The 12,146-nt window shown below is 47.8% G+C and overlaps 1 protein-coding gene and 1 pseudogene across 2 annotated transcripts in view; both read right to left on the minus strand.

Annotated features, from left to right (window-relative positions):
* Positions 1 to 12,146, minus strand: part of LOC139054397 (uncharacterized) — a 105,339-nt gene that overhangs the window by 69,071 nt on the left and 24,122 nt on the right. The window lies entirely within an intron of this gene.
* On the minus strand, positions 2,291 to 2,471 carry LOC139055085 (U2 spliceosomal RNA; annotated as a pseudogene).

Consider the following 12,146-nt stretch of genomic DNA (forward strand, 5'->3'; position numbering starts at 1 on the left):
AGCATTCAAAGATACCTGACTGCTCCTCATACTTTCCGGCAACCGGAGCGTATGTAACCGTAATGTTTACCTGGAAACGCTTGCCGCGAACGCTATGCACGAAGGCCATTTTTGTGCTGAAACCACTGCCTCTTCCGTTGGCCGCGATGCGGCGGAGGCGACCGCCAGCTGGCATTAATACAAGGAACCGGGCGCGCTGCTCCTTGGTCCTCAAGACACCTATCACGCCGGCTCACGCAAAATTGCGGACGTCGCGGCCGGTTCGTGTGTGAAGAGCTTTCTTTGAGTTTTCGCGTAACAGATTTATGTTTTCTCGTATAGTCAAATTAGAATCCGAGAGCTATCATATGTGTTGGTTGTGTGCTAGTCATAGTAGTCTAAGTATTTAAGTAAGTAAGTGCTAGTCATAGTAGTCTAAGTATTTTAGCTTGAGAAGTTCAATTAGTTCAGTCAATTCCTTGCATCGTATGGACGGCCTGGGTATAGGTGGTCCGAAAATGTTTTTTGTTGATGCGACGTCCGACGCCGAATTTTCTGCGACGCGGGTTCCTGGACCGAGTAACTCAGTTGTCTTGCACCACAGCAGCCCCCTTGTCCGGGGAGCGTTTTCACAACTGCTAGTAGGTATAGCGGGGCGTGGCGCTTTTGATGGCGCTCGACGTTTCTGCGCAGGCGCGAGTATGAGAAGGTGCGAGAGAGAAAATCTGGGGGCCTTTGCTCCTTGAATATGTGACTCTGCCTAGGCACTACGGAGGAGAAGTTTCTTCGCGCGTGTAGCGTGCGTTTGTCCTTAGGCGTGCCGGCAAGGCGGAGGGGGGTAGAGTTTACGCTCCGCCGCTGACTGCCCGCGCGCTGAGGCAGTTGGCACGGACGCCCCATTTGGCGATCACTTTCTCTGAAGGGGCAAGGTTCTGACTGTGTTGTACAAAACGCGGGTCGCTTTGTTAGTCGCGGATGATAGATTGCATTTTTTACGAGCACTGCTCCAGGAGGGCACATGTAACCGGCAAACCGAGGCCTCAGGAAAGCACCTGAGGTTATATTAAAGCAGGCGGCACAAGATCTCGAAGGCACCCAAGCGGTAGCGGGGGGTGCTGGAAGCTGGAAGCAGAGTGGCCCGTGGGTTGGGGCCGCGGCGGCCGAAGCGTGCCAGTGGGTGTTCGCATAAAAAATTGGCTGTCCGCTATCGCGGACAGCCAATCTTTTACTCCTCTGGCACGCGCAGCCTTTGGTCTCCTGGGGGCGCCGCCAATGATGCGAAATACTGACACGTTGTTTTAATTACCAAACGACACGACTGAATAAATATAATTGCGTCGAGCCGCCAACTTGCGATGCTAGGTTAAGCACAACCTTGCCCCGCAACTTCTGCCGGCGCGCATAGCGACAAGCGCATACAACACGCGCTAAGAAACTCGTCCGTAATGCACAGGCATAGTCATATATTGAATGAGCAAAAGTCCCCACATATCCTCTGCCGCACCCGCTCTTGCTCACGCATTAGCGCTCCCTCCCGGCTTCACCATGAGCCTTTCTAGGCTCATGGTGAAGTTTCTGTCAGCAGACCTGACCGACGGAGCGTCCGCCGAAGCGTCATCACGTCATGTGAAGACAAATTAAAGTATGAAGAATGATTGACAGTGACAGCGAACGATAACGTTTTAATAGAGATTGGTAGAGGTTAATAATGACTGCTAATGACTTGTAATGACTACTAATAAATCTGAAATGACCAATATGTCTACGACGGCTTGTAATGAACACAGTTGACTAGAAATGTCTAGTAACGAGTAGTAATGACTAAAATTACTACGAAATGACCGATATGTCTAACGACGGCTTGTAATGACCACAATGGATAACAGATGACTAAAAATGCTTACTAGTGAGCAGTAATGACTAATAATGACTGAAATTATTGTAATGACTAGTAATGACTATGAAAAGAACAATATGTCTCACGACAACTTGTAACGACTACAATGGATTAGAAATTACTGAACATGCTTAGCAATGACGAGTAATGACTAATAATGACTGAAATGACTTGTAATGACTGCTAATGAGTACGAAATGACTAACATGTCCAACGACCGCGTGTAGTGACCACAATTTATTACAAATGACTAAACATGCTTAGTAGTGAGCAGTGATAACTAAAAGAAAGAAGAGAAAGAGAAGAGGCAAAGAGAAAGAGGCGAACGATAAGTGGAGGAAGAGTAGGCTTTCGCCGTTCACCTCTTGGGAGAGCTCTTAAGAGACCCTGTAATTTTTTGTTCTGCGTGTGCTAAAACCGCGGGACGATCCCGGGGATAGTCCAATACCGGACTGCCCCTCGGCGGAGGTGGAGCAGGCTTCATGCACTCCGCCAACTTGCAAAAAATAAGTTGAATATATTGGATTCAAATAAAACTCGTATCAGATATTAAGCTGGTAAAAACAGATACTACACTTTAACCCACGTCGGCCATGTCTACGTTCGCACCGCCCTCTCTTTGTCAGCGTTCCAAGCGCTTGCCTACTTCCACTCTCCCGTGGCGGTGGTACCGTCTAAACGCCATGCGTGTCTAGTTTCCTCCGGCTTCTCGGGGCGATGGTCTTGTCGTCCACGCTAATTCATATAAAAATCACGGTAAATGAGTTCGTACCTTGTTCAAAATGCTGTGTCACCTCTGCGTCGTGTGCTAAACAGCTTCGCTGGTCATCGACCTTCACAAAGTATAATGGCTCATGATTTTTTTAATTGAAACGAGACAGTCTGATTCACTCAACGAAAATACAATTCCTAATCAATTTCATTTACGCGTGGCAAGGAAAGAAAAGACAGCTCTGTTTTACTTCATCATTATCAGTAAATACTTTTTTCAGCGCCCACTCTAAGAGGGGGTGCAGAAACCGTTCACGCTGCTCACTTGCAATGCACTGCAGCTCCTGAAGTGTGCAGAAAGGCGCGCACCTGTTGCAATACGCCACCTTCACACGCCGGGTTGTTTTGCTTGTCGACGTTAGTCTATATGTGGCGCGGACAGCTTCATTGTTTCTTAACCTGTTCATTCAAAACCTTGTTCAAACCTGGTGAGCTCCGAATACCAGATAATTGTTTATTTTGGTTGTTTTCGGGTGCGATCACCGACGGGCTTGGCGTCCGACGATGGAACCAGCACACTTGAACGAAGTTTTTCGTCGGCCTCCAAAGAAAGCATGTCAAGTGCAAAAGTGCGGCTTCTACGTCCGTGCAGCTGACGTTTTGCTGCATGGTTTTCTGCGTTGAAAGTTGAATGGCGGAGTATTTGAAAATGCAGCTCTAATGACTGGCCACCAAAACAAATGTTGCACCTTTGAGAACAAAATGACGTCACTTCTGTCTTTAATGGATATGGTGTCAGATTATTTTATTGCGATAGCAATTATATGGAGAGAGAATACTCTAGAGGAATTCGAAATCCCACAGGTAACGCCGGAAGAAGTAAAGAACGCCTTGGGAGCTATGCAAAGGGGGAAGGCAGCTGGGGAGGATCAGGTAACAGCAGATTTGTTAAAGGATGGTGGGCAGATTGTTCTAGAGAAACTGGCCACCCTGTATACGCAATGCCTCATGACCTCGAGCGTACCGGAATCTTGGAAGAACGCTAACATAATCCTAATCCATAAGAAAGGGGACGCCAAAGACTTCAAAAACTATAGACCGATCAGCTTACTGTCAGTTGCCTACAAAATATTTACTAAGGTAATCGCAAATAGAATCAGGAACACCTTAGACATCTGTCAAGCAAAGGACCAGGCAGGATTCCGTAAAGGCTACTCAACAAGAGACCATAATCACACTATCAATCAGGTGATAGAGAAATGTGCGGAATATAACTAACCCTTATATATAGCTTTCATTGATTACGAGAAAGCGTTTGATTCTGTCGAAACCTCAGCAGTCATGGAGGCATTACGGAATCAGGGTGTAGACGAGCGGTATGTAAAAATACTGAAAGATATCTATAGCGGCTCCACAGCCACCGTAGTCCTCTATAAAGAAAGCAACAAAATTCCAATAAAGGAAGGCGTCAGGCAGGGAGATTCGATCTCTCCAATGCTATTCACAGCTTGTTTACAGGAGGTATTCAGAGACCTGGATTGGGAAGAATTGGGGATAAAAGTTAATGGAGAATACCTTAGTAACTTGCGATTCGCTAATGATATTGCCTTGCTTAGTAACTCAGGGGACCAATTAGTAACTCAGGGGACTCAGCGAACCAATGCATGCTCATTTACTGGATAGGCAAAGCAGAAGAGTGGGTCTCAAAATTAATCTGCAGAAAACTAAAGTAATGTTTAACAGTCTCGGAAGAGAACAGCAGTTTACGATAGGTAGCGAGGCACTGGAAGTGGTAAGGGAATACATCTACTTAGGGCTGGTAGTGACGGCGGATCCGGACCATGAGACGGAAATAATCAGAATAAGAATGGGCTGGGGTGCGTTTGGCAGGCATTCTGAGATCATGAACAGCAGGTTGCCATTATCCCTCAAGAGAAAAGCGTATAGTAGCTGTGTCTAACCAGTACTCACCTACGAGGCAGAAACCTGGAGGCTTACGAAAAGGGTTCTACTGTAATTGAGGACGACGCAACGACCTATGGAAAGAAGAATGATGGGTGTAACGTTAAGGGATAACAAAAGAGCAGATTGGGTGAGAGAACAAACGCGAGTTAATGACATCTTATTTGAAATCAAGAAAAAATATGGGAATGGACAGTAGATGTAATGAGGGGGGAAGATAACCGATGGCCATTAAGGGTTACGGACTGGATTCCAAGGGAAGGGAAGCGTAGCAGGGGGCGGAAGAAAGTTAGGCGGGCGGACGAGATTGAGAAGTTTGCAGGGACGACATGGCCACAATTATACATGACCGGGGTTGTTGGAGAAGTATGGGAGAGGCCTTTGCCCTGCAGTGCGCGTAACCAGGCTGCTGCTGATGATGAATTATATGGACATACCCGGCGATTTTTTACCGTTGACGTCGCCATGATGTTTCCAAGGGCGATAACACCGTCGCCGCGTCTCGTATGCTGCATGTGCGAGTGAAAGCACACGAGGGAAGCCTCAATCTGGCTTGCGCGTAAAGGAGAAAGCTGAGAGCAAACGCGCCGTCTTGCGTCGCGCGAGAAGCCATGGGTCGTTGGAAGGGAAGGGAGGGGAGAGGGGGGCTCCGGCAGCAACTGCGCATTTCGCGGCCGAGCGATAGGGGAACTCACGATCGCGGCTCAATCTCGCGCGCCATATATGGAGGGGAGGCTTCGACTCCTCCAACCATTGCGTACTTGGCACGGCCACGCTGTTACGTGCGCCGTATCTTGAAAGGAACCTGCTGATGGTTCGTACCTTTATGCGCGCTGTATTCTAGCCGCTCGTGCGTTGAAGCGATTGACGGCACGAAGATCACTTCGCTCGCTGCTGCTGCCACGCTTGGTCACACCAGCGCTTCGACAGCGAGTGTCCGGGCTCATTGAGCGTGATGTGTTCATGTTTGCTTGTGCGCACTGTCAGCCTGCGTGTTAATTCATTTAGTTTCCGAGTTTATACGGCCGATAAAACTACTAGCCTTACTTCGTATAGCTGGCTACTAATTTGCTATCGCAATCAATGCTGCGCCTTTCCGGGGAAACTGCGACTTTTTTTTTCTTCCGCCAGATGTGTTCCATCGTCGCAAACATGGCGCTATGCCCCATCGACCGCCGATGAACGGCCATGTTTCGAACGTATAGACTTCTATGGAATCTGCGCTACCACTTACATCCGCTACCATGTACGCTCGCCGCAGGAACGGGCGCCTTAGAGCTGCGCTCTAAAAACACAAACTGCACGTGTTCCGTGTTCGCGTCGAGCTCAGTGGCGTAGTTATATCAATCACCGCAACCAGCCGCCTCGCTTTGAGTGTACTGCTGCAGTTCGCCCGTGCTGCTGCCGCCGCCGAAGGCTTCCACCGCATGAAAAAAGGCGTGGCGTGTCCGCTACAAAATAGCTCACTTTTTCGTGGCGTGCCCACGATAGTGCCGACACAATCCACAGTGATAACCGGGCTCTGCCGTTCGTGATCATGATGACGACGACAATGATGATGTCTATTTCTACCCCTTGCAAAACGAGGCGACTAATCAGGTATTATAATCATGCATCGCGTTGTAGCATTTTGTGCATCTCTCCTTGATATTTACGCCCCCTCCGCGATTTCCAAAATGCCGGCCTGTACACGCGGCCGCCTGTTTCGCTTACAGGTCCATGAGCCCCTGGTCAGGAGCGCATCAAACATGCAGAAATAAACGAATATGCAGATTCAGCCCACATGTTGGAATCTGAAGGTGATGTTTTATATATATTCTGCTCGGCATTTTTGCACAATAGCGGTTACCTACCTGCCATATGAAGACAGCAAGACGCGGACACGGCGGTACCACGTGAGCCACGTAACCGCGCATTATACTTTCTTCGGGAATGACCCTCTGTGTAATGACACTACATACAGGGTCGGCGCTCCGAATAGAGCAGGCCTATACTAGAGATAGATGAACAGTAAAGTGCACTTTACTCGGCGAAAGACCGATCGGGCAGATGCGCCAAACCCCAAACTCCAGGGAGGTATGCATAGAAATGTTGGAAAGCTTTCCTTTACTAAAGGAATTCTGCTCTCCATGACGTATATTTGCTGCAATGAGAATATTTTAGACCATTTGTATTTTTCACTGAGTAATTCCGTAAAAAACGAGGCGAGAAGCGTGGACCCCTGTGACGGTAGCAAATGGAGTAGTAATGTCCTGTGTGCGAGCTATTTCGTGCGCGATAGAGCAGCTCCTCGGTCAGCGAAGGAAGCCTTCTTAGCGACCACAGCTTCCTAATTCTGCGGTTCGCCGATTCTAGCTAAGTATCAAGAGCAAAGAGGCCGTGGCGCTTAAATCCACGTCTCCTAAAAGATAGGCAGGCAACCGGAGAGGTATCATCCATACTATTTCGATCGCTTCATAACACAGCGAACCCAAGCGGTACGGATTGGGATGACGTGAAGGTCAGGGTGCGTGAGTGCTTCAGGTCTTGGGGCAAGCGTCGAGCGTGAGGAGATTAAAATCGTCTCCAAAGCGATCCTCCTTCTCTCGAGGCCACTGTCCAGCGGGCCTGGTGTTGCTCCGGCGCTGGCCTCACTCAGAAAGGAACTTCGCATCCTCCTGCAGCGACGCTGGGATGGCTTGAGGGCCACAACCCGGGCATAGCTGTGGGAAATGGAAGCGTGGTGCAGCAGAAACGTCCTACGTAAACACCTTTCAAGGAAGAGCACAGCTCTCTCTTCCCTAATAGATCCGAGAGATGGTAGCATAGTCGACTCACCAGATGGAGTTCTTGCACTGGCGAGGCATTTTTACATGTCCTTGTATGCCGAACCAGTTGCCTCTCCAGCTGTCTTTCCGTTTGCTTTACCAGCTGAGCCCCCGCAAGTGTGCGACTCAGCCATAGATGAGGACGAGCTATTTTCGGCCTTGAAGTCTATGAAGCGAAATCGCAGTCCAGGATCCGACGGTCTTACAGTCGAATTTTATGTTAAATTTTGGACAGTGTTAGGGAAGCCGTTCACATTACTGGTGAACAGGCTACTCAGTGAAGGGACTTTGTCATCGTCTCAACGAGAAGGGCTAATCACTCTCCTTTGTAAGGATGAGTCGAGGAGCTCCGATCTGAGAGCATGGCGTCCAATCACGCTTCTGAACTGCGATTATAAGCTCATAACAAAGTGCCTGTGTACGCGACTCACACCAGCGCTCAGCACTGTTTTCGGTCCGTACCAGGCATGTAGTGTGCAGGGGCGCTCTACAGTTCTGTTTCTTCAAAAAACATTTAGTTGGAAGTAGCGCCTTGTTTGTCGTACTTGTTATTCTTTCGTCCGCGTCTTCGTAGCGCTCATTTCATCAAGTATGCATAACCAACTCACCCACATCAAGCTTCTGCTACAACAATCTGCCCACCATCCTTCAACAAATCTGCTGTTACCTGATCCTCCCCAGCTGCCTTCCCCCTTTGCATAGCTCCCAAGGCTTTCTTTACTTCTTCTGGCATTACTTGTAAGATTTCAAATTCCTCTAGACTATTCTCTCTTCCCATTATCGTCTTGGGTGCCACTCGTACTGTATAAATCTCTATAGAACTCCTCAGCCACTTCAACGATCTCATCCATATTAGTAATGATACTGCCGGCTTTATCTCTTAACGCATACATCTGATTCTTGCCTATTCCTGGTTTCTTATTCACTGCTTTTAGGCTTTCTCCATTCCTGAGAGCATGTTCAATTCTATCCGTATTATACTCTATCCGTATATAGTTCCGCCAGTTCTATTGTAGCTGTAGGGTTAGAGGCTTTCATACATTCGCGTTTCTTGATCAGATCTTTCGTCTGCTGCGATAGCTTGCTGGCATCCTGTCTAACGGAGTTACCAGCGACTTCTATGCACATCCCTTAACGATTCCCATAAGATTGTCGTTAATATCTTCAACACTAAGGTCCTCTTCCTGAGTTAAGGCCGAATACCTGTTCTGTAGCGTGATTCGGAATTCCTCTATTTTCCCTCTTACCGCTAACTCATTGATCGGCTTCTTATGTACCAGTTTCTTCCTTTCTTTCCTCAAGTCTAGGCTAATTCATGTTCTTACCATCCTATGGTCACTGCAGCGCACCTTGCCGAGCACGTCCACATGTTGTATGATGCCAGGGTTAGCGCAGAGTATAAAGTCTATTTCATTTTTAGTCTCGCCATTCGGGCTCCTCCACGTCCACTTTCGTATATCCCGCTTGCGGAAGAAGGCACTCATTATACGCATATTATTCTGTTCTGCAAACTCTACTAATAACTCTCCCCTGCTATTCCTAGAGCATATGCCATGTGCCCCCACTGACTTGTCTCCAGCCTGCTTCTTGCCTACCCTGGCATTGAAGTCGGTTGTCTATTTACACTTTCAATTACCTTGTACTTGGTTGCCAACTTTCTTGACCTCTTCCTACATTCTGTGTCCACACTTTTCAAGTAGAGGTACTTGTGCACTTTAACCGTGAATTTATTTTGGTCCACATTCCTGAGCCTTTCTTCAAAATTCATTTTGCTTTGCGCTTCTCTGACTTCAAAATAGGCCCAACGCATGTCACCCTGCACTGCCTCATTCCCAATTTTACCGTGAACCCCTAATGCCAATCGGCCCACGGACCTTTGGTAACTTGCAACGCCGCCAAAACCTCTGATTCTAAGCACAGAATAGTACACCCGAATGTTAGCGCTCTTACTATTACTCCTTTCCAGATTTTTCACACCACCTCATATTTATTGCAGCCACAAAGTGCGTTCTGCTTATTTATAGTTGCATTCGCTTCTCCTTTATCCTCAGAATATCTTGGTGGGTGTTTTATCAGGTCTTTCCGTTGTTTGTGTAGACCCCCAGCTAATTATATTTCTTGGCTAATCGTATGACTTGCTGCTGAACTGATACCACGTGATTACTGGCCTATTCATAAAAACATCATTATTCCCGAAATCTCTGCGTTAGAATTAAGGCCAACATATGTCGCTCTATTGCCATACGCATTCAATGTTCTCTGTAAATCTCGTGCATTGCCCGCTAATAGCACTATGTCGTCCACATACATCAGCCAAGGGATCCCCCGTTGCACCTTTTGTCCATTACGTATGTAAGATATATCAGAATCTCATTCACTGTTTTCTAGTGACCTTTTTATGTCCTTGACACAAAGCGTGAACATCGATAGAGACGGACGGCATTCTTGCTTCAGTCCACCGTCACTTCCCACTAGTAGTTGGCATTCCGGCCTTCCAATACGTTTTGTAGGCGGTTATCCATATACAGTGGGTATCCCACGGAACTTGTGTCAACATTTAAAAATATGCGAGTGCCACGTATAGCTGAACAGAACTAAGCTAATGTTTTTTGCCGTAGCTTGGAGCAAGTTAGATTATTTTTTGTATTTCTGTATGTATGTCTCCCTCAGCAGCTCCACGAGAGCGTTATCCGTGCCCTCTTGCTTGAGAATGTCCCATAGAGATACGCTGTTGAAAGCTCCCTTTTATATAGAACTGCTATTCATAAAGGTACACTTTGAGCAATTGAAATCTCCATGGACTGAGTTAGTACAAAGGTATTATTTTCTAAGCGTCGGCCTCGCCGATAATGTTCTTAGCTCTCCCAGTATACAATTTTTCTGCACCGACTTCGACAGCTCTATTATTATGGCTTTCATTGCCATTATTAAAATCACTGACGCCGCAGTAATTGTCCTCTACAAGCTTGTCGTATCCTTACCTTTCACTTGATAGATAAGGTTCACCCTGCTTTCACGCCGCCAAATTGAAATCCTATTTATCAACTGTGTGTCACGGTGCGGCATTATTCGATTCGGCGGAGCACCGATCAACGGGCGCCAAAAAGGTCGTAGGAATAGGAACCGGCGAACAAGACGGTTTTTGCCGGCCACTCGGGCAAGTGGCCGAAAGAAGTCGAAAGCATGTTTAGAGATTATTGTCTTTTTGTCGTCGGCATGGCCGTGGCGCCCCGACAGCTTCTTGTAGGAACCCCGGTGTGTTCCCTGCCCCGCGCGTGCATTGAGAAGCTTGCTAAGAAGGCGAGGGTGCGAATACTCCGAAATGTGTGATGTCTCTGTGCGATCCTGTGTCCACGAATTGCTGACAGTGTATGCGTGCCGACGGCGCCGTGTGGACGGCTGCCGTAGTTTCTCCTGTGTTTGTTAACGAACAATAGATGCCCGCCACGGACTCAAGGGTGTGCGTGTGTGGTGCAATACAAGCGCGCGACCTCTAACAGCAGGGGTAATCACCCGTTCTTTCGCCCCTAATTAAAAAGGGGCGCGGCCAAGACCTTGGGCGGAGCCGGGATGCAATAGGGTGAATTTGATTGGATCGCCACCAATATCTGCCGTTCCCCAACACAGGGAACTAGGAAAACGAGAAGTTATTTAAACGCAGGTTTTAGACCGAGCTAAGGAGCCTAGAAGCTGAGCCTACAATCTGCTGAGAAGCGTCAAGTAGCTAGTGCTGTCCAGTATCGCCTGGGCTGCCTAGCCGCGTCTGAACTGCGAGTTATTAGTCGACGTAAGAGACGGCAAACCAACGTCTCCAACGAAGCTCACGGTAATTCCCCTCAGTTTAGCTCAACCTGCAGGAGGGAAGACGTCAGACTCCCTGGAAACCCAGCCCAGCAACCGCAACGACATCGGCCTGCCAGCGTTCTTCGGGAAAGCTCGGCCTTCGACTCCACGCTTTATGGACTTGCTGCTGCCGCCCGGTCATGCGTACGCCATCATTTGTTTTCTTTTGAGCTCTGTTTAGTTGACCACCGTTAAGTGTGTTTTGTGTAGTGCTAATTTCTATATTTACTGTTAACGGTTCGCAGTATTTATTTTGCCTTTATCGTTGATCTAGATTAAGTGCATGTGTATTAGTGTTCTTGTGTGTTTTGTGTTCCGTTTAAATTGTGTGTAGTCAGCGTATAATTTTTTTCTTTCGTTCTTTCTCTCGTCTCTGGCTCCTTCGCTGTGTCCGCTTGAGTATGGAACGACCAACCGGCTTGCATGCCCCGTCGACGACTTCGTGTTGACGGCGAACGGGCGACAAGCCGTGACACCTTGCTCATCTCGACCCAGCTGTTTGATTAGCTGTATTGGAACTTAACGTGATGCTACTGCCGTATTATTAGGAAGATTTTCTTCTGCCTTTTAGACGACGTAAAGTTTTTTTTTTTACGTTAAATTTTGGGCTCAAAGGCGTCTGCGCTGCTGAATCTGATTGCGTCTGGGCTACGCTTTCTTTCTTGCCGAAGTTATCCCTAATGACGTCACTCTTGTACCGCAGCTCGTTTTCTCCTTCGAAGATCTTACCGTCTTGATCCCTTATAAACGTTTGCGAGTTCTTAGTTTGTGCGCGGAGGGTAACATGAACAATCGCGCTTCGTGTCATGTGACCGAACTCGCCACACTCATTACTCCAGAGAAATCGCGACGCGAGGCGTCCTTTTTGTACCCCGGCAGAAACAGGCGACGAAGCGTCATGTTTGTTTGACACATTTCTTTGTCAAAGTCCTGTTTTGTCAAAAGCA

This window comes from Dermacentor albipictus, chromosome 1 (assembly GCF_038994185.2).
Source record: "Dermacentor albipictus isolate Rhodes 1998 colony chromosome 1, USDA_Dalb.pri_finalv2, whole genome shotgun sequence".
NCBI lineage: Eukaryota > Metazoa > Arthropoda > Arachnida > Ixodida > Ixodidae > Dermacentor > Dermacentor albipictus.